The 23,829-nt window shown below is 42.9% G+C and overlaps 1 protein-coding gene across 2 annotated transcripts in view; it reads left to right on the forward strand.

Annotated features, from left to right (window-relative positions):
• The first annotated feature begins 1,842 nt into the window (after window positions 1-1,842).
• The window catches only part of LOC106586833 (coiled-coil domain-containing protein 80), a 68,349-nt gene continuing 46,362 nt past the window's right edge, over window positions 1,843-23,829 (forward strand). Inside the window, exon 1 of one of the 2 annotated variants that reach the window (XM_045707314.1) lies at window positions 1,843-1,971. The gene's annotated coding sequence lies outside the window, so the exon portion shown is untranslated. Of the gene's footprint in view, window positions 1,972-3,492; window positions 3,675-23,829 lie in introns of those variants that run through there. The other variant, XM_045707312.1, reaches the window with a different exon arrangement.

The raw sequence follows: 23,829 nt of genomic DNA on the forward strand, positions 1-23,829 counted from the left end.
CAATCTGCTTTCACCTCCGTCAGCCAATCTGCTTTCTCCTTTAACCCTACCACAGGGTCAAAAATCATTACGTTTCAGACACACAGGCACCATCCAGACCCTTCAAACTCAACTCTGCACTTCGAAACTATTTCCACTGCGGTTTTTTTCCATTGTTCCCCTCTAATCAGGGACTGATTTAGACTAGGTGTGTTCAATTAATTATCAGGTAGAACAGAAACCAGCAGGTTCTGGACCTCTGATCCAGACCAACAGACCACCACACTGTTCAGACACATACAACCCGTGATTTGTGTGTGTTTGTGTGTGTGTGTGTGTGTGTGGGGGGGGGGTCTTACCTGTGTGCTGCCTTTGCCTTTGCACTGATGTTTTTTACATAAAACATACATAAAACATCTGATAGATATGTTCTATCTGAATACAATGCAATATTACACTGGACACACACCTTGTTTAATTTAATCCCTTGAATGGAGTGTGACTGTGCAGACGGATGTAATTTAAATAAAGCTAGCCCTTGATGTTGGTCCTCCAAGGGCCAGGGAGTGTGTGTGCCTGTGTGCATGTGTCTCTCTGTGTGTATGTGAGTGTCTTGTGGAGTCTCTCTGGCCCTGGGAACAATAGTCTTTTAGAATGTGAGGTTACTGGTGCGCTGACCCCTGTCAAATAGGAGCCATGTTCTGGCATTCCAGGCCTGAACTTTGAGACTGTAGTGGAGCTCAAAGGACACACAGGAAACTCACCGGAGTAATTGGTTATATATTAGCCCAGCCATTCTCCTCTGTTTCAGTGATGGAACATTCCTCAGTGACACTTAGGTGGATAGAGCTGGGACTCCACAGGCTTGGGGGAAAGGGGGTAGGAGAGGAGGAGAAAGTGGGAGAGAGAAAGAGAGAGAAAGAGGGCGAGAGGATGAGAGAGGATGAGAGGGGAGGAATGAAGAGAAGGAGACTGGGAAGAGTAGGACAGAAGGAGAGAGGGGGGAAGGGGAAGGGGGAGAGTTGTTAGAGGAACTTGAGGGGAAGGGGGAGAGGAGGAGAAGATAATTTGTTTTAGACACACTTTTTTTCCTTCAGCTTTTTAATGGAGTTGTCAGTGCATTGTTCCTCACAACGCATCTGCCTAGTCCCTCTGAAGTGAGCAAGGAGGAAGGGGAAGGAGTGTTGGGGGTTTTAAGGGTCAGGGAAGGTGTGTATTAGGAGGAAGAGGTGGTTAAAGCAGCAGCTTGACCTTTGTGTGTGTGTGTGTGTGTGCGTGCGTGCGTGCGTGTGTGTGTGTGTGTTGCGACCCTTTAAGAAAACATAGCAGGCAAAGAAAACATTCTCTGTGTTGAGGAGCATCCCAATATCATATATCCGTGCCATCCCTAGACCCTTACTAATTCACTCTCAGAGGTCTGGAGTTATGTTGTTGGGATCCTCCCCAGGTTAGAGTCTACATACCTCTAACACCACCCTGGACTCCTCCTCCACAGCAGTGGATGCAGGTCTTATCTCAGGCCTGCCCATTCAACCCAAACCTTGTTTAAGTAGTTTAAATAACTCTGACCTGGCAGGAATAGAGAGTGGTGAATGCACATGCACGCACACACACATGCACACACACATGCACGCACACACACACACACACACACAGACACACGCACACATACGCATGCACAGACACACACACACGCACGCACACGCACGCACGCACACGCACGCACAGACACACACACGCACACACATGCATGCACACACAGACACACACACACAGACACAAACGCACGCACAGACACACACACATTCCTTGGTATGTGACCAGAGGGAAGCTCCAAAAGCCATCCATTATGTCGTAAATGAACAGAAGTTGTCACATCCCCTTTCCGTCAGTGCGTTGAATCCTGGAGGAGACATGAGAACCACGATATACAGGACCAAGTCCCAACCCATCTCCTGGATCAGCTTGGAGAGGATAAGGCTGGAAGGAAAGGTAAAATAGATAAGTCTAATCAAAAGGGGACCTTCATGTTCTCCCAGAAGCTTGGCTGGTGTGTTATACCCGTGAATTCAGACGAACAAAAGGTATGAAAAGATGTTACATAAAGCTTACTTCATCTTTTTGAGTACAGAACCCATTACACCTTCTGTTTGTCAAAATGGAAAAGTAGAACTGTCACTGTCTCATCTGTTCAGTGCTTCCATGTATGAGACTTAACCCTCCGGCTCTGGCTAGGCAAGGTGAAGAGTTGGGAGACGTCAGTTGCCAGTGATAGACAAATAAGGAAATCTGCCTCCTATATACACCTGTACACCTGTGCCCTGTTGAAATACTATAATGAATGAATCACTGATCTTAATTTTCATTTATTTATTTCACCTTTATTTAACCAGGTAGGCTAGTTGAGAACAAGTTCTCATTTACAACTGCGACCTGGCCAAGATAAAGCAAAGCAGTTCGACACATACAACAACACAGAGTTACACATGGAATAAACAAACATACAGCCAATTATACAGTAGAAAAAGTCTATATACAGTGTGTGCAAATGAGGTAAGATAAGGGAGGTAAGGCAATGAATAGGCCATGGTGGCGAAGTAATTACAATATACCAATTAAACACTGGAGTGATTGATGTGCAGAAGATGAATGTGCAAGTAGAGATACTGGGGTGCAAAGGAGCAAGATAAATAAATAAATACAGTATAAATACAATATGGGGATCTGACGTGATTTGGATTGGTACAAGCTTTACTTAAGCAATAAGGCACAAAGGAGTGTGGTACATGGCCAATATACCACGTCTAAGGGCAGTTCTTGGATACAGCTCTTAGCTGTGGTATATTGGCCATATATCACAAACCCTCGAGGTGCCTTATTGCTATTATAAACTGGTTACCAACATAACTAGAGCAGTAAAAATACATGTTTTGACATACCCGTGGTATACAGTCTGACATACCATGGTTGTCAGCCAATCAGCAATCAGGGCTCAAACGACCCATTTTATAATTTTGCTTATCTAATGGTGTCAGATTGATTACTTTGATTACCCCTGTAACATTCCATTCTCCAACGCACACACACCTTCCCCCATCCAGTCCCCCCGCTGCCCGCACAACCACCCCTCCCTCTTTCCTCTGAAGTAGTAGGACTGAACTCTGACCTTCCTGAAAGAGCTTGTTAAATGCCTGTTTAATCCGCGCGTGTGTGTGTGTGTGTGTGTGTGTGTGTGTGTGTGTGTGTGTGTGTGTGTGTGTGTGTGTGTGTGTGTGTGTGTGTGTGTGTGTGTGTGTGTGGTTCCCATGTAGACACCTTGGGATACATCTTGTCTCAGCCTATCAGATCACTCTGACTGATTACACTGCCTAGAGCTTTTCCACTCTGACATGAGTCGTTGACCAAAGTCTAACTCCCGGGTCGTCTACACACCGCAAGAAGTTAGTGGTCTGAGTTAAAGTGTATGTTATCTTGTAGTGGTAACACCAGTCCTTTTCCCCAGGCATGGTTACTCATCACACAAGAGTGGTATACTGGTACACCTTCATTACACTAGCAGTGATCTGAGCAGAGCTGAACATATAACCTTTATAGAACAGACAGATGCACACTCGGGTGTTCTATTGGGATCCAAAGCATGGCAAACTGAAATTGGCACGAACCTAAGTGTGCGAACGGAAGCTTCTTTCCTTTCTGTAAGTCATGCATCTTTCCACAGTATAGCTCCTTTGTAGGGCATATTTCACCGTTTTTAGATAAATGAAACATAACCATGAGAAGAGCTATATCACTGGTCAATCACTGGCATGCAATTTGTTTTTGTAGCACCACTCAACCCTGGGGTTCACCTCTGGGTGGTATATTGAAGAATGCACCCCTGGTTCAACACTGATAACCCGGGATGTGATTCAGCACGTCCTGTTTATCTCTCCATAAAAGCCAGTGTGTGCGAGTGTGTGAGTGTTTGAACTCATCGGCATGTCTACAGTGTTCTCTGTGTGTGTGTTCTGTGTGTGTTGAGTTTGTGTGTGTGGGTTGGTGGTTGGAGAAAGATGTGGGAAAACAATATAAAAATCATGTTTCTTTATGTGGGTGGAGGGCATCTTAAGAGAAATCCACAGTAATTTTGCATGGCTTCAAATCAAATCAAATTGTATTGGTCACATACACATGGTTAGCAGACGTTATTGCGAGTGTAGCAAAATGCTTATGCTACTAGATCCGACAGTGCAGCAGTATCTAACAGGTAATCTCTAACAATTTCACAACAAAACCTAATATCTAGCAAATTCCACTACAAACCTAATACAAACATTAGTCATGGTCAGTCCAACAGAGGTAGGCTATGATGGCAACTCCATAGGGTTCCCCCCCCCTTAAAAGATTTAGATGCACTATTGTAAAGTGGTTGTTCCACTGGATATCATAAGGTGAAACCACCAATTTGTAAGTCGCTCTGGATAAGAGCGTCTGCTAAATGACTTAAATGTAAATGTTGAAGAGGATGATGATGATGATGATGATGGTGATGATGATGGTAATGATGATGATGATAATGGTGATGGTAATAATGCTGCTGCTGCTGATGATGGAGATGGGGATGATGATGATGGTAATGCTGCTGCTGCTGATAATGATAATGATGATGGTAATAATGATGATGATGATGATAATGGTGATGGTAATAATGCTGCTGCTGCTTATGATGATGATAATAATGATGATGATGATGACGATGATGACGATGATGATGATGTAATGATGATGATAATGATGATGATGGTAATAATGCTGCTGCTGATGATGGTAATAATGCTGATGATGGTAATGATGATAGTAATGATGATGATGATGATGATGGTAATACTGATGATGATGATGACAAAGATAATGATGATGGTAATAATGCTGCTGATGATGATGGTGATGGTAATAATGCTGCTGCTGATGATGATGTTGATGGTAATAATGATGATGATGATAATGACAATAATGCTGCTGGTGATAATGATGATGGTGATGCATTTTTTCTAGATTTTTTTCGCTTCTCAAAGTCCTTGTAAGGTGGTAACTCATATCTCCCATATGGATACGCAGCCAGGATGTCAAGAAATGCCTTCAAAACCAGCCACTAGGGGCAACAGTGAGCGCTATTATAATAAAGTAGGCTTTGGTTTTGCTAGGGTGTTGTGGACAGGGGTAGTGGAACAGAAGGTTGTGTGTTCAATCCCAGTCATGGCCACTGGAATGCCTAAACATAATGTTTTAGCCCTATCCCAAACCTTAACACTTACCTTAACCATTCAGAATGAGTGCCTAAACTTAACCAACTTCAACATTTTAAGTTTGGAGAAATGGAGCGATACAGAGCAGCAGGAGTAACAAAAACACTTTGAAATGTAACGTTTGGAGAACGTGGATGAACGACTAATTCTGCAGTGAAACTGTGAGAGCTTGTTGGGATATTTATGTCTATTTCGTACAGAAAGCACAGGAATCGGACCTTAAAAGGAATGTGAATTAAGCACAGAAGGTTGGTGGGACCTTAATTGGGGAGAACAGGCAGCTCGTGGTTACGACTGGAGCGGAATCAGTGGAGTGATATCAAATACATCAAACACATGGTATTCAGGTGTTTGATGCCATTCCATTTGCTCCGTTCCGGCCATTATTATGAGCCGTCCTCCCCTCGGCAGCCTCCACTGACAGAGCAATATCAATTATCCAACAGTATAATCTTACTCTTATCATATGAATTTAAACGTTAAGGTAACTGACTGAGATATATCTGCATTTTGTAATGCTGTGTGTGGGTGTTCATAGGGGGACATATGAAGCCATTTGGTGAACAGCATCGCCACCATCAGGTCCATCTTGGAATGACACCCCTTACAACTGTCCATTTTTGACCACAGCAACTTTTGACCACAACCAAAATAGTCATGCTGAATCCCAGATCGACTCCATAGAGACAGGCCCCTAGCCACTCCTGTAGATCTGAAACCATAGAAGTGTAAGCAATGGTGAAAATTCCACCCAGTTTATTAGAAGTCAAGGTGAAGCAATTACCGTTTCTCTTAAACCCTATCTGATGCTCTGAGATAAGAGTTCCTGGGCGCTAAGGATCGATTTCAGTTAATGTCTTCCTCTAGTGAAGAAAAGTGCCCTGAACTTACAATCAGAATCCAAGTGAGATCAGCTGTATTGGCATTATCTCTCTAGCACTGTTCTCTCTTCCTCATCCACCCCCCTTCAGCAGTGTCTATAAGAGACGGGATATATGGTTGTCTCCTAGCAGACGTGTGCTAACATGGACGGAAGGGGTGATTTGCGGTCTCCTAAAAATTATCTGTAGTTTAAAATGCCTTCCTAGCCTAATCTTCACCACCAAATAGACAGTTACACACACCCGTCTATTTGAACAGACTGTGTCTAATACTAATAGCCTAGTTACTGCAGTTACAGTATAATACTGCAGAGGTAAAGATGGCAGTGAATACTTAATTTATCCTCATAAGGTAAATTAGGTTTTCCACAAGTTCAAGCAGACAGACAGACAGACAGACAGACAGACAGACAGACAGACAGACAGACATTACCAAGGATACTGATGGCTTTTGGAACAGAGTGTTAGTTAAAGTGAAACCTAGCACAATGGAAAAATCGAATGATTTATTATGAAAATATTAAAATAGCATGGGAGACCAAGAAAAACAAATTGGTACAATGTAAGGCCATGTGGCGAACAATAATAAAGGCACTAGGGACAGAGGTGTGAGCATGCTGATCTGGCCAGAGGAGATGGAGGTGTGAGCATGCGTGTCTGTCCAGAGGAGATGGAGGTGTGATCACGTGGGTCTGGCCAGAGGAGATGGAGGTGTGATCACTTGGGTCTGGTCAGAGGAGACGGAGGTGTTTTTCATATGTGTTGGTTTGTATTTGGTGTTAAAGAACAACAACAAAAAAATGATAAAACACAATGAAACCTCTGCTGACTGCTCTGTAGTCAGGAACTTAGAATGCCTACCCATAAGGAATTCAGAAGTGGCACCTTTGTCTGGTCCACAAGGGAAAAAGATTTCAGGGACAGGATTCAGACCACTGGCATCTCTGAGCCACTAGATGGAAGACTAATCTAAAGTACCTTACTTATGCTCTTTCTAAGTTCATCTCAGTCAGACCTGGCTCAAAGTTCATCTCAATCAGACCTGGCTCAAATAGCTCTCGTACTTGCAAGTGGAGACATGATGACCAAACTGCCTTTCCCTGTCTCCCTTAGTGATCTGAGGGGGTAGGAGTCAGAGGAAGTGGCTAAAGTGGCTCCTTCTTCTTTCCAAGATGGCGTAGCAGTCAGGTGTCTTTTGTCTTCGTCTTGTGGTGTCCCGTGTATATATATTTTTATATATTTTTGTCTTCGCATGTATTTTCTATATTTTTCTTAACCCCAACTTCAACATACTCTCCTGTAACCCGCCTCACCCAATGTGGTATGGATCTGCTATTTTCTTTACTTCAGAACCGGAACCCCCAACAGAAGCTAGCCAGCTAACAAGCTACTAGCTAGTAGTCAGCTAGACACTGCTAGCGGTCATCAGCTAACCTTTAGCCCGGACAACTCCTGCCAGTCTGCACAACGCGATTCAACCCAGAGCGTATCGGACTTCTTACACTCCATATCCCCGGATTCCTACCGCAAGCTCTGAACCTCTTCACCTGGATCATCGCAGCTAGCTAGCTGCTATCCAATTGGCTTCTCCTGGCTAATGTCTCTGTCCCGAAGCAAGCACCAATTAGCCTGGAGCTAGCCTATGCTAGGCCAATCTCCCGGCTAGCTGAAGAGGTCCATCAGCCACTCCTTGGGCTACAATAACTATTTTGCCAATTGGCCTGGACCCCTTTTATTGCCAATACGGAGCCCTGCCGATCCATCACGACTGGACTACCGACGTAATCCGCCCGAGGGGTTTTTTCAACTGGCTCCCCCGTCGCGACGTCCCCTGAATGCCCATCTGCTAGCCTGCTAGCTGCGGCCCGCTAGCTGTCTAGAGCATACCGGACTGTTAGCTGAAGAAGTCCATCAGCCAATTTTTTGGGCTACTATACCTATTTTGCCAATTGGCCTGGACCCTTTTACTACACGGAGCCCTGCTGATGCATCAAGACTGATCTGCCGACGTAACCGCACGAAGGGGCTACAACTGACTTCTTCCGTTGCGACGTCCCTCTACGGCCCTTCTTCTAGCCCCGGCCCGCTAGCTGTCTGAATCGACGTGTCTCCAGCTCGCCCAGCTACTCACTGGACCCAATGATCACTCGGCTACGCATGCCTCTCCCTAATGTCAATATGCCTTGTCCCCTGCTGTTTTGGTTAGTTATTATTGCCTTATTTCACTGTAGAGAATCTAGTCCTGCTCAATACGCCTTAGCTAACCCTTTAGTTCCACCTCCCACACATGTAGTGACCTCACCTGGTTTAAATGATGTTTCTAGGGACAATATCTCTCTCATCATCACTCAATGCATAGGTTTACCTCCACTGTATTCACATCCTACCATACCTTTGTCTGTACATTATGCCTTGAATCTATTCTACCGTGCCCAGAAACCTGCTCCTTATACTCCTGTTCCAAACGTACTAGACGACCAGTTCTTATAGCCTTTAGCCGTACCCTTATCCTATCCCTCCTCTGTTCCTCTGGTGATGTAGAGGTTAATCCAGGCCCTGCAGTGCCTAGCTCCACTCCCGTTCCCCAGGCGCTCTCATTTGTTGACTTCTGTAACCGTAAAATCCTTGGTTTCATAAATGTTAACATTAGAAGCCTCCTCCCTAAGTTTGCTTTAGCACACTCTGCGAACCCGGATGTCCTAGCAGTGTCTGAATCCTGGCTTAGGAAGACCACCAAAAACCCTGAAATGTCCATCCCTAACTATAACACTTTCCGACAAGATAGAACTGCCAAAGGGGGCGGAGTTGCAATCTACTGCAGAGATAGCCTGTAGAGTTCTGTCTTACTATCCAGCTCTGTGCCCAAATAATTTGAGCTTCTACTTTTAAAAATCCACCTTTCCAGAAACAAGTCTCTTACCGTTGCTGCTTGCTATAGACCACCTTCTGCCCCCAGCTATGCCCTGGACAACATATGTAAATGTGTTGCCCCCATCTATCTTCAGAGCTCGTGCTGTTAGGTGACCTAAACTGGGATATGCTTAACACCCCGGCCATCCTACAATCTAAGCTTGATGCCATCAATCTCACCAAAATTATCATTGAACCTACCAGGTACAACCCCAAATCCGTAACACGGGCACCCTCATAGATATCATCCTAACCAACCTGCCCTCCAAATACACCTCTGCTGTCTTCAACCAGGATCTCAGTGATCACTGCCTCATTGCCTGCGTCCGTAATGCGTCTGCGGTCAAACGGCCACCCCTCATCAAATCAAATTTCAAATCAAATGTATTTATAAAGCCCTTCTTACATCAGCTGATATCTCAAAGTGCTGCACAGAAACCAAGCCTAAAACCCCAAACAGCAAGCAATGCAGGTGTAGAAGCACGGTGGCTAGGAAAAACTCCCTAGAAAGGCCAGAACCCAGGAAGAAACCTAGAGAGGAACCAGGCTATGAGGGGTGGCCAGTCCTCTTCTGGCTGTGCCGGGTGGAGATTATAACAGAACATGGCCAAGATATTAAAATGTTCATAGATGACCAGCAGGGTCAAATAATAATAATCACAGTGGATGTCGAGGGTGCAACAGGTCAGCACCTCAGGAGTAAATGTCAGTTGGCTTTTCATAGCCGATCATTCAGAGTATCTCTACCACTCCTGCTGTCTCTAGAGAGTTGAAAACAGCAGGTCTGGGACAGGTAGCACGTCCGGTGAACAGGTCAGGGTTCCATTGCCGCAGGCAGAATAGTTGAAACTGGAGCAGCAGCACGGCCAGGTGGCCTCGGGACAGCAAGGAGTCATCAGGCCAGGTATTCCTAAGGCATGGTCCTAGGGCTCAGGTCCTGCGAGACAGAGAAAGAAAGAAAGAAAGAAAGAAAGAAAGAAAGAAAGAAAGAAAGAAAGAAAGAAAAAGCCTAAGCAAGTGAAATAAATAATAAACAAAAGTGAGAAGATACAAAACAACATCAACAAAAAACTATCCTCAGAGAGAGAGAAAGAAAGATTGAGAGAAAGAAAGAAATATAGAAAGAGAGAAAAAAGAAAGAAAGAGAGAAAGAGAAATTAGAGAGAGCATACTTAAATTCACGCAGGACACCGGATAAGACAGGAGAGATACTCCAGATATAACAGACTGACCCTAGCCCCCCGACACATAAACTACTGCAGCATAAATACTGGAGGCTGAGACAGGAGGGGTCGGGAGACACTGTGGCCCCATCCGACGATAAACCCGGACAGGGCCAAAGAGTCAGGATATAACCCCACCCACTCATCACTGTCAAATGTTCCCTAAAACAATTCATCGAGCAGGCCTTTCTAATCGACCTGGCCCGGGTATCCTGGAGGGATATTGACTTCATTCCGACAGTAGAGGATTCCTGGTTATTCTTTAAAAGTGCTTTCCTCACCATCTTAAATAAGCATGCCCTATTCAAAAAATGTTGAACCAGGAACAGATATAGCCCTTGGTTCACTCCAGACCTGACTGCCTTTGACCAGCACAAAAACATCCTGTGGCGTACTGCATTAGCATTGAATAGCCCCCGCGACTTGCAACTTTTCAGGGAAGTTAGGAACCAATATACACAGTCAGTTAAGAAAGCAAAGGCTAGCCTTTTCAAACAGAAATTTGCATCCTGTGGCACAAACTTCAAAAAGTTATTGGAAGTCCATGGAAAATAAGACCATCTCCTCCTAGCTACGCACTGCGCTGAGGCTAGGAAACACTGTCACCACCGATAAATCCTTGATAATTGAGAAATTCAATAAGCATTTTTCTACGGCTGGCCGTGCTTTCCACCCCGGTTAACAGCCCTGCACCCCCCACAGCAACTTGCCCAAGCCTCCCCCATTTCTCTTTCACCCAAATCCAGATAGGTGATGTTCTGAAAGAGCTGCAAAATCTGGACCCTACAAATCAGCCAAGCTAGACAATCTGGACCCTCTCTTTCTAAAATGATCCGCCGAAATTGTTGCAACTCCTATTACTAGCCTGTTCAGCCTCTCTTTCATATTGTCTGAGATACCCAAAGATTGGAAAGCTGCCTCGCCTGCCTCGCCTGGTTCACCAACTACTTCTCAGACAGAGTTCAGTGTGTCAAATCGGAGGGCCTGTTGTCCGGACCTCTGGAAGTCTCTATGGGGGTGCCACAGGGTTCAATTCCCGGGCCGACTCTTTTCTCTGTATACATCAATGATGTTGCTCTTGCTGCTGGTGATTCTCTGATCCACCTCTACACAGACGACACCATTTTGTACACTTCTGGTCCTTCTTTGGACACTGTCTACACAGACGACACCATTTTGTACACTTCTGGTCCTTCTTTGGACACGTTCCGCCAGCGGGACCCCTAGCCAACAGCCAACGGAATCGCATGGCGTGAAATACAAAAACTACTAAAATACCACAATTCAATTTTCTCAAACAATCAACTATTTTACAACATTTTAATTAAAGATAAGACTCTCGTTAATATAACCACATTGTCCGATTTCAAAAAGGCTTTACAGCGAAAGCAAAACATTAGATTATGTTAGGAGAGTACATAGACCAAAATAATCACACAGCCTTTTTCCAAGCAAGCATATATGTTAATAAAACCCAAAACACAGCTAAATGAAGCACTAACCGTTGATGATCTTCATCAGATGACACTCCTAGGACATTATGTTATATAATACATCTATGTTTTGTTCAATCAAGTTCATATTTATATCCAAAAACATATTTTTACATTGGCGTGTGATGTTCAGAACATGTATTCCCACCAAAAACTTCTGGTGAATTTCCAAAAATACTCATCATAAACGTTGACAAAATACATAACAATGATTTTAGGAATTATAGATACAGAACTCCTTTACGCAACCGCTGTGTCAGATTTTAAAATAGCTTTTCGGCGAAAGCACATTTTTCAATATTCTGAGTACATAGCTCGCCATCACGGCGAGCTATTTTGACACCCGCCAAGTTCGGGGCAAACTAAACTCAGAATTAGTATTAGAAATATTGTATGTAAATATTGTATTACCTTTGCTGATCTTCGTCAGAATGCACTCCCAGGACTGCTACTTCCACAAGAAATGTTATTTTTGTTCCAAATAATCCATAGTTTTGTCCAAATACCTCCGTTTTGTTTGTGCGTTCAGGTCACTATCCAAAGGCTAATGCGCGAGCGCATTTTGAGACACAAAAAGTCTAAATGTTCCATTACCATTCTTAGAAGCATGTCAAACTCTGTTTAAAATCAATTTTTATGGTATTTTTCTCATAAAATAGCAATAATATTCCAACCGGACAATAGTGTATTCATTCAAGGAGGAAAAGAAAAAACAGCGTGCTTGCGGGACCGCGCATATCCAATCTCTTAGTCCCCAGGCAGACCACTGAGAAACTGAGCCACTATACTCTGCCCAGAGACAGGAGAAGGCTCAATCTGCTTTCTGAAGGCTTTAGACAGCCAATGGAAGCCTTAGAAAGTGCAACGTAACCCCACAGATACTGTAGTTTCGATAGAGAATCAAAAGAAGAACTACAATTCTCAGACATTCCACTTCCTGCTTGCAATTTTCTCAGGTTTTTGCCTGCAATATGAGTTCTGTTATACTCACAGACACCATTCAAACAGTTTTCGAAACTTCAGAGTGTTTCCTATCCAAATCCACTAATTATATGCTTATTCCCGTTTCTGGGAAAGAGTAGTAACCAGTTTAAATCGGGTACGTTTTTCATCCGGCCGTGAAAATACTGCCCCTTATCCTAAACAGGTTTTAACTAACCTCCAGAAAAGCTTCAATGCCATACAACTCTCCATCTGTGGCCTCCAACTGCTCTTAAATGCAAGTAAAACTAAATGCATGCTCTTCAATCGATTGCTGCCCGCATCTGCCCGCCCGTCCAGCATCACTACTCTGGACAGTTCTGACTTAGAATATGTGGACAACTATAAATACCTAGGTGTCTGGTTAGAATGTTAACTCTCCTTCCAGACTCACAGTAAGCATCCCCAATCCAAAATTAAATCTAGAATCGGCTTCCTATTTCACAACAAAGCATCCTTCACTCATTCTGCCAAACATAGCCTCGTAAAACTGACTATCCTACCGATCCTTGACTTCGGCGATGTCATTTACAAAATTGCCTCCAACACTCTACTCAGCAAATTGGATGCAGTCTATCACAGTGCCATCCGTTTTGTCACCAAAGCCCCATATACTACCCACCACTGCGACCTGTACGATCTCGTTGGCTGGCCCTCACTTCATATTCGTCGCCAAACCCACTGGCTCCAGGTCATCTATCAGTCTTTGCTAGCTAAAGCTCTGCCTTATCTCAGCTCACTGGTCACCATAGCAGCACCCACCCGTAGCACGCCCTCCAGCAGGTATATCTCACTGGTAACTCCCAAAGCCAATTCCTCCTTTGGCTGCCTTTCCTTCCAGGTCTCTACTGCCAATGACTGGAACGAACTACAAAAATCACTGAAGCTGGAGACTCATATTTCCCTCACTAACTTTAAGCACCAGCTGTCAGAGCAGCTCACAGATTACTGCACCTGTACTTAGCCCATCTGTAAATAGCCCATCTAACTATCTCATCCCCCATGCTGTTATTTATTTGATTTATTTTGCTCCTTTGCACCCCAGTATCTCTACTTGCACACTCATCTTCTGCACATCTATCACTCCAGTGTTTCATTGCTATATTGTAATTATTTTGCCACTATGGCCTATTTACTGCCTTACCTCCTTTATCCTACCTCATTTGCACACACTGTATATGGACTTTTTCTATTGTATTTTTGAATGCATATTTATTTATCCCATGTGTAACTCTGTGTTGTTGTTTGTCACACTGCTTTGCTTTATCTTGGTCAGGTCGCAGTTGTAAATGAGAACTTGTTCTCAACTGGCCTACCTGGTTAAATAAAGGTGAAATAAAATAAATAAAGAAAATAAGAATTGTACCTTAAAAGGAATGTGAATTAAGCACAGAAGGTTGGTGGGACCTTAATTGGGGAGAACAGGCAGCTCGTGGTTACGACTGGAGCGGAATCAGTGGAGTGATATCAAATACATCAAACACATGGTATTCAGGTGTTTGATGCCTTTCCATTTGCTCCGTTCTGGCCATTATTATGAGTCGTCCTCCCATCAGCAGCCTCCAATGTAATTAAGTGACCAAGAGTTGGCAGTGTTGTACACATAATCCACTGTAGAGGGTCTGTATATATCTCACAGACTCAGGTCACATGGAAGAGCCAAGGTAAGTACCATAGGTAGAATATTTTCTGATACTTCTGTGTGTGTGTGTGTGTGTGTGTGTGTGTGTGTGTGTGTGTGTGTGTGTGTGTGTGTGTGTGTGTGTGTGTGTGTGTGTGTGTGTGTGTGTGTGTGTGTGTGTGTGTGTGTGTGTGTGTTCTGTCCAGGTTTGTTTGACTCTGTGGCTCTTCACCGGTTTATTTTCAACACGTTTTGACCTCTTTGTCCCAGCAGTAAATTCCTGGGGAAATGGTGAACAACCTTCTTCAAAAGTTCCATTAGTCCCAGATGGGGCAAAACGTTTACCTGGTGCTAAAATTCTAACTTTCCATTGAACTCGATTTATTTAGGTTTAAATTTATTCTGGCATTTGACAAATATTTAAAGTAAAAATAAGCATTCAACAGGTGTTTTAGATGATAGCTTTATAGGTGTTGTTTCCCTTTCTTTCTGTAACGATGCCACACACACGCACACGCACACACACACACACACACACACACACACACACACACACACACACACACACACACACACACACACACACACCCTCTAAGCAGTAGCAGATAAGAAAATTGCATAATGGAACCAGCCATAATTAAACAAGGTTAATTGTTTATGTTAGTCCCACAGGCATTCACTGCCCTGATTGAAACTTGATTAAAAATTGAGTTCCTTCTGGTAGACAATATTGAGTCGGAACTCTAGACAATAAACCTATGAACACTGTGCAACATTTCTCTCCCCCTTATCCTGAGTATAAGAGGAGTATAACAGGCCACTGACTGACTGTGCTCTACCCACGCCCAATAACATGCCTTCTACTGAACGTACTACTACTGAACGTATTTAGGTCCTAAGAGCTCGTGTCTCCAGACAGATGTTAGCTGCTACTCTCTCTCTCTGTCTGGGAATGATGATGTCCCTGGAAAGAATGTCCAGAATGAGTGCACTGACTGAATCAGCTCTGTGTCATTTGTCTCCCCCTGGCTTCATATGGCTGGTGAGACCTTGGAGACCACTGATGGAGTCTGTTACTCACGTTAGCCCTGGCCATTTCTGATGACGTCATGACTCTACTAACCTCCCAGGCTGAATGGTGGCTGGTGAGAGCTATAGAGGCAACCTACACAGCATGACTTTATCCTACTATTCTAAGAAGCAATACTATAAGACAATTCGTTATTTTGGGGGAGAGATTTAAATTATTTACAAAGAGAGGGAGAAACACAGACAGATATAACTATATGTAAAGCATGTAGTCATTATGACTTTGACTAACGTTTGATAGTTGAGACAATGAAACTATACGTGATTACAGTGAAGTTTAAACATTCCATAGAAAGCCTAGCTGAACCACCCCTCATGTCTGACACTGTAGCACCCAATACCACCTTAGTAGGGCCCCCCTCTATGTATTATAAACAGAACACCCAAATTCCATAGCCCCCTTCACACAAAGAAGTACTGAGTGCTTCTTGGACACTGGCCTGTCTAAACTCACAATGGAGAGCAACAAGGCTCTGCCATGTTTAGCTGTGTTTGTTTTACACATGGTGTGTGTGTGTTCCTGCATGCATGTTTGTGCAGCCAGGTCACCTGTGATACAAGTCAGTATTCAACAACCGTCCATGTCTGAGGATGTCGGGAGATGACGTGGAAACCGTCCACTGTTACCTTCAAGTAGGTTTTGGTTGTGTTGTGGTTAGGGATGGCAGACAGGCGTAAGCATCTGATTCCAGAGGTTGCAAGTTTGAATCCAGTGATAGAAAGTCATTTTTATTTGAAGCCTATCCCAAACCTTAATCCTTGCCTTAACCATTCTGAGAAAATGCCTTACCTTAAGAATTTGGAGTTAATGCCTGAACTTAACCCTTACCTTAACATTTCAAAACTTAACCCTAACCTTAATCATTCGGAACTTAACCCTAACCTTAACAATTTGGAACTTAACCCTAACCTTAACAATTCGGAACTTAACCCTAACCTTGAAAATGTGGAGTTAATACCTAAACTTAACCTTAAACACTTCAAAAATTGACATTTGGAACAACTTCAAAATTTGACTTTGAGAAACATGGATGAACCTCAAATGTTTACTTGACACTGTGACAGCTGTTAGTGTTTGTGTGTGAGTGAGTGCATGTGTGCCTGTGTGTGTGTGTCTTATCCATATATCAGAGGCTATGTTGACTCTGGCCAAGTCCACAATCCTATTTAGTTCATTCGTTTTTGAAGACCTGGGTGTTGGCTTGGTCCACACTCAAATAGTGGCAAAAGCAGGAAACTGCTGATCAAAGGAAAACATAATGCAGGAACATTTTGTTGACACCTAATCAAAAATCAGTTTTCCCTTTTATGTTATAATGAATGTGATTACATGGACAGGGATAGATCAGCACTCCTTTGCTGAGGCGCTTTGTGAATACAGGGCCAATTTTGGAGTGAAATACTAAAAGTGTTGCCAACTAACATTTCAAAAATCATGGCCTTCAAAAGAATGGACGTATAATCAGTTAGTGGTTAAGTGATACTCATTCTGAAACACAAACATATTTTTTATTGAACCAGTGAATCACCCGTCTGCCTCTGTGTCTCAGGTAATTAACACAACCATCCATCTGGGTTTGTGACTGGCGGCAGCGGGAGAAACATGGCGTAGAAAGTGTCCGACTCTGCCAGAGACATTCTCCTTCTTTCTCTCCTCTCCTCCACCGCTCTTCAATCTGTCTGTCCAGGTCAGGCGTTCTCTGTGACGTTGCTTCTGTGAGGTTTTTGCAGCTGACATTTGCTAAACTGGCTTCCCAGTAACACTGTGGCTTGAGTCACAGGCCAGAGAGATGTGATTGGATGGATGCCCGACCCTGACTGAGATGCTATTGGATAGAAACCAACAACCCACAGGTCCTCTCCAACAGCCTCTGTTTCTGCAGATTTCTAATTTCTTCTTCTTCTTAACCCCTGTAAATCTAAACCCAATCTACTAAATTAACATATGGAATTGCTTAAAACCTCTTTGTGCTAGGGCGTATTTTGTCGTCCGGATTTTGACGTCCGGATGAAAAGCGTGCCCGAAGTAAACTGCCTGTTACTCAGGCAATTTACTTTGCATATAATTGGTAGATTTGGATAGAAAACACTCTATAGTTTCTAAAACTGTTAAAATAATGTCTGTGAGTATGACAGAACTGATATGGCAGGCGAAACCCCGAGGACAAACCAGCAAACCATCAGCCTACCACTGTTTTCAATGGCTGTCATGTTTATTATGAGGTGAAATCCTCCCAGATTGCAGTTCCTATGGCTTCCACTAGATGCCAACAGTCTTTAGAAAGAGTTTCAGGCTTGTTTTTGGAAAAATTAGCTAGAATTTGTAGTTTTTTTAAGTGGCTCCCATTTTGGCTGTAGTGTTTTCATGTGCGTGGATCTTGTGCGAGTTCTTTATTGTTTATCTCCGGTAAAGACAATAACGATTCTCCGTCTTAAATTTTATCATTTATTTACATATTAGGGCAGCTGAGGTTTGATTATAAACGTTGTTTGACGTGTTTGGAGAAGTTTATTGGTAACGTTTGGGATTCATTTTGTATGCATTTTGAATGAGGGAAACCAGTGGATTATTGAATGAAGCGCGCCAGTTAAACTGAGTTTTTGGGGTTATAAAGGACTTTATCGAACAAAAGGACCATTTGTGATGTAGCTGGGACCTTTTGGAGTGCCAACAGAAGAAGATCTTCAAAGGTAAGGCTTTTATTATATCGCTATTTCTGACTTTCGTGGCGCACCTGCCTGGTTGAAAAATGTTTTTCATGCTTTTGTATGTGCGGCGCTGTCATCAGATAATCGCATGTTGTGCTTTCACCGTAAAGCCTTTTTGAAATATGACACAGTGGCTGGATGAACAAAAATTTAAGCTTTATTTTGATGTATGACACTTGTATTTTCATGAAGGTGAAATATGTCTATTTCTGTAATTTGAATTTCGCGCTGCAATTTCACCGGATGTTGTCGAGGTGGGTCGCTTGCGGAACGCCTGCACCAGAAAGGTTAAAGACGGTCATCAAATTGATCATTTAGACATTTGATTTTCAATTATAGGACCCCTGTAGGTATAAAAAAATCTATATACAAAATGTACTTGATGAAATATTGAATTTGGACTTTATTGCTATAGCCCATAGAAATGCATTGAATAACACATTCATAAATGGCAAAACAGACAATCAAAGAATAAATCATAAGGAACAAGGTTTTAACCTCTCTAGGGTATGTGGGACCTACTCAACATCCAGTGGAATCCCGTTGCGCGATATTCAAATACCTTAGAAATGCTATTACTTCAATTTCTCAAACATATGACTATTTTACACCATTTTAAAGACAAGACTCTCGTTAATCTAACCACACTGTCCGATTTCAAAAAGGCTTTACAACGAAAGCAAAACATTAGATTATGTCAGCAGAGTACCCAGACAGAAATAATCAGACACCCATTTTCAAGCTAGCATATAATGTCACATAAACCCAAACCAAAGCTAAATGCAGCACTAACCTTTGATGATCTTCATCAGATGACACTCCTAGGACATTATGTTATGCAATACATGCATGTTTTGTTCAATCAAGTTCATATTTATATAAAAAAACAGCTTTTTACATTAGCATGTGACGTTCAGAACTAGCATACCTACCACAAACTTCCGGTGAATTTACTAAATTACTCACGATAAACGTTCACAAAAAGCATAACAATTATTTTAAGAATTATAGATACAGAACTCCTTTATGCAATCGTTATGTCCGATTTTAAAATAGCTTTTCGGCAAAAGCACATTTTGCAATATTCTGAGTAGATAGCTCGCCATCACGGGCTAGCTATTTTGACACCCACCAAGTTTGGCACTCACCAAACTCAGATTTACTATAAGAGAAATTGGATTACCTTTGCTGTTCTTCGTCAGAATGCACTCCCAGGACTTCTACTTCAATAACAAATGTTGGTTTGGTTCAAAATAATCCATAGTTATGTCCAAATATCCTCTGTTTTGTTCGTGCGTTCAAGACACTATCCGAAGGGTAACGAAGGGTGACGCGCCGGCACATATCGTGACAAACAAATTCAAAATATTCCATTACTGTCACGTCCTGACCAGTGGAGGGTGTAGTTGGGTCAGGACGTGGCAGAAGGGAGTGTGTGTTTTTTATTGTTTCATTGATTTTGGCCGTGTGACTTCCAATCAAGCACAGCTGTAGAGGGTTGTGGTTGATTGGGAGTCACACATAAGGAGCATGTTTTTCCTTTGGGTTTTGTGGGTAATTGTTTCTTGTTTAGTGTGTTTGCACCTGACAGGACTGTTGGCTGTCAGTTTCCTTGTTTTGTTTGTTATAGTGTTCTTTCTAATTAAATTGAAAGATGAATACTAACTCCGCTGCATTTTGGTCCATTCCTGAAGAGAGCCCTTACAATTACCGTATTTCGAAGCATGTCAAACGCTGTTTAAAATCAATTTTTATGCGATTTTTCTCGTAAACAAGCGATAATATTCGGACCGGGAAACCCTGTTTTCGTTCAAAGACTAAAAATCTAAAATGGACTCTTCTCGTGCATGCGCGCACCAGTCTCATTGTTCTCTGATCGACCACTTACCAAATGCGCTACTGTTTTTCAGCCATGGCCTGCAAAGTCATCATTCAACGTTCTGCCGCCTTCTGAGAGCCTATGGGAGCCGTATGAAGTGTCACGTTACAGCAGAGATCCTCAGTTTTCAATAAAGAGAGTGTAGAAGGCCAAGAAATGGTCAGAGATTCCTGTAAGGAATCTTCTCCGGTGAATTTACTAAATTACTCACGATAAACGTTCACAAAAAAACATAATTATTTTAAGAATTATAGATACAGAACTCCTTTATGCACTCGCTATGTCCGATTTTAAAATAGCTTTTCGGTGAAAGCACATTTTGCAATATTCTGAGTAGATAGCCCGGCCATCACAGGCTAGCTATTTTGACACCCACCAAGTGTGGTACTCACCAAACTCCGATTTACTATTAGAAAAGTTTGATTACCTTTGCTGTTCTTCGTCAGAATGCACTCCCAGGACTTCTACTTCAATAACAAATGTTGGTTTGGTTCCAAATAATCCATAGTTATATCCAAATAGCGGCGTTTTGTTCTTGCGTTCAAGACACTATCCGAAGGGTAAAGAAGGGTGACGATCCCGACACGTTTCGTGACAAATAATTTCAAAATATTCCATTACCGTACTTCGAAGCATGTCAACCGCTGTTTAAAATCAATTTTTATGCTATTTTTCTCGTAAAAAAGCGATAATATTCCGACCGGGAGTCGTTGTTTTCGTTCAAAGAGAGAGAAAGAAAACATGGTGTCGGCTCGTGCACGCGCCTCCAGTCTCATTGTCCTCAGATCGACCACTATCCAAATGTGCTAATGTTTTTTAGAAACTTTAGGGTGTTTTCTATCCCAATCAAACAATTATATGCATATTCTAGTTACTGGGCAGGAGTAGTAACCAGATTAAATAGGGTACGTTTTTTATCCGGCCATGCAAATACTGCCCCCTATCCCCAACAGGTTAATAATCCACAGAGAAATATGCCGCAACAAGGTAGGGTGCACAGACAAAATAGACAGGAGGACAGCTCCAAAATTCAAACAGATGGGGCGCAGCCCGGCAAACCTAATGCCTAACAAAATACTCAGCATAGCAGAACATAAGAAAATCCTGACTACCACATAAAACATGACAAGCAACAATCCCGCACAAATCCCCAAACGAAACAGACAAACTAAATACCCCCCACTAATGACTAACAAGGAACAGGTGCAGAACTAAACAGACATAACCAAAAGACACAGAAACATGGATCGGTGGCAGCTAGTAGGCCGGCAACGATGACCGCCGAGCACCGCCCGACCGGGGAGAGGCGCCACCTTCTGTGGACATTGTGACAGAATTGGACAATTTTATTGTCCTGTTAAGTATTCAAAATGCTTCAAGTACTTTTGGGTGTCAGAGAAAATGTATGGAGTAAAAAGTACATCATTGTCTTTAGGAATGTAGTGAAACCAAAGTAAAAGTTGTAAAAAATATAAATAGTAAAGTACAGATACCCCAGAAAATGACTTAAGCAGTACTTTAAAGTATTTTACATAAGTACTTTACACCACTGTATGTAGGTTTGAGGGGTTTCAAGTGTTCTCCTAGTTAAAGTACGGTCATCAAAGTTCAGCAGTGCAGGTATATTCCAAAACTCAAATTGAGGAGTATGAACTTCACAGTAGGGTTATTTAGTCTATGGCACTTCACAGTAGGGTGATTTAGTCTATGGCATTTCACAGTAGGGTGATTTAGTCTATGGCACTTCACAGTAGGGTGATTTCATCTATGGCACTTCAGAGTAGGGTGATGTAGTCTATGGCACTTCACAGTAGGGTGATTTCATCTATGGCACTTCACAGTAGGGTGATTTAATCTATGGCACTTCACAGTAGGGTGATTTAGTCTATGGCACTTCACAGTCGGGTGATTTAGTCTATGGCACTTCACAGTAGGGTGATTTAGTCTATGGCACTTCACAGTAGGGTTATTTTATTTTTTTATTTATTTTTTATTTCACCTTTATTTAACCAGGTAGGCAAGTTGAGAACAAGTTCTCATTTACAATTGCGACCTGGCCAAGATAAAGCAAAGCAGTTCGACACATACAAAAACACAGAGTTACACATGGAGTAAAACAAACATACAGTCAATAATACAGTAGACAAAAATAAGACTATATACAATGTGAGCAAATGATGTGAGATAAGGGAGGTAAAGGCAAAAAAAATGCCATGGTGGCAAAGTAAATAAAGTATAGCAAGAAAAACACTGGAATGGTAGATTTGTAGTTTGAAGAAAGTTCAGAGATAAAATATAAATAATATGGCGCAAAGGAGCAAAATAAATAAAATAAATAAATACAGTAGGGGAAGAGGTAGTAGTTTGGGCTAAATTATAGATGGGCTATGTACAGGTGCAGTGATCTGTGAGCTGCTCTGACAGCTGGTGCTTAAAGCTAGTGAGGGAGATAAGTGTTTCCAGTTTCAGAGATTTTTGTAGTTCGTTCCAGTCATTGGCAGCAGAGAACTGGAAGGAGAGACGACCAAAGGAGGAGTTGGCTTTAGGGGTGACCAGAGAGATATACCTGCTGGAGCGCGTGCTACAGGTGGGTGCTGCTATGGTGACCAGTGAGCGGAGATAAGGGGGGACTTTACCTAGCAGGGTCTTGTAGATGACCTGGAGCCAATGTGTTTGGCGACGATTATGAAGCGAAGGCCAGCCAACGAGAGCGGATGGCACTGTGATAGACTGAATCCAGCTTGTTGAGTAGGGTTTTGGAAGCTATTTTGTAAATGACATCGCCGAAGTCGAGGATTGGTAGGATGGTCAGTTTTACGAGGGTATGTTTGGCAGCATGAGTGAATGATGCTTTGTTGCGAAATAGGAAGCCAATTTGAGATTTCACTTTGGATTGGAGATGATTGATGTGAGTCTGGAAGGAGAGTTTACAGTCTAACCAGACACCTAGGTATTTGTAGTTGTCCACAAATTCTAAGTTAGAACCGTCCAGAGAAGTGATGCTGGACAGGCGGGCAGGTGCAGGCAGCGATCGGTTGAAGAGCATGCATTTAGTTTTACTTGTGTTTAGGAGCAGTTGGAGACCACGGAAGGAGAGTTGAATGGCATTGAAGCTCGTCTGGAGGGTTGTTAACACAGTGTCCAAAGAATGGCCAGAAGTGTACAGAATGGTGTCGTCTGCGTAGAGGTGGATCAGAGATTCACCAGCAGCAAGAGCGACATCATTTATGTATACAGAGAAAAGAGTTGGCCCAAGAATTGAACCCTGTGGTACCCCCATAGAGACTGCCAGAGGTCCAGACAGTAGGCCTTCCGATTTGACACACTGAACTCTGTCAGAGAAGTAGTTGGTGAACCATGCGACGCAATCGTTTGAGAAACCAAGGCTACTGAGTCTGCCGATGAGGATGTGGTGATTAACAGAGTCAAAAGCTTTGGCCAGGTCAATGAATACGGCAGCACAGTATTGTTTCTTATCGATGGCGGTTACGATGTCGTTTAGGACCTTGAGCGTGGCTGAGGTGCACCCATGACCAGCTCTGAAACCAGATTGCATAGCGGAGAGGGTGCGGTGGGATTCGAAATGGTCGGTAATCTGTTTGTTGACTTGGCTTTCGAAGACCTTAGAAAGGCAGGGTAGGATGGATATAGGTCTGTAGCAATTTGGGTCAAGAGTGTCACCTCCTTTGAAGAGGGGGATGACAGCAGCTGCTTTCCAATCTATGGGAATCTCAGACGACACGAAAGAGAGGTTGAACAGGCTAGTAATAGGGGTTGCA

The sequence above is a fragment of the Salmo salar genome, chromosome ssa25 (assembly GCF_905237065.1).
Source record: "Salmo salar chromosome ssa25, Ssal_v3.1, whole genome shotgun sequence".
Classification (NCBI taxonomy): Eukaryota; Metazoa; Chordata; class Actinopteri; order Salmoniformes; family Salmonidae; genus Salmo; species Salmo salar.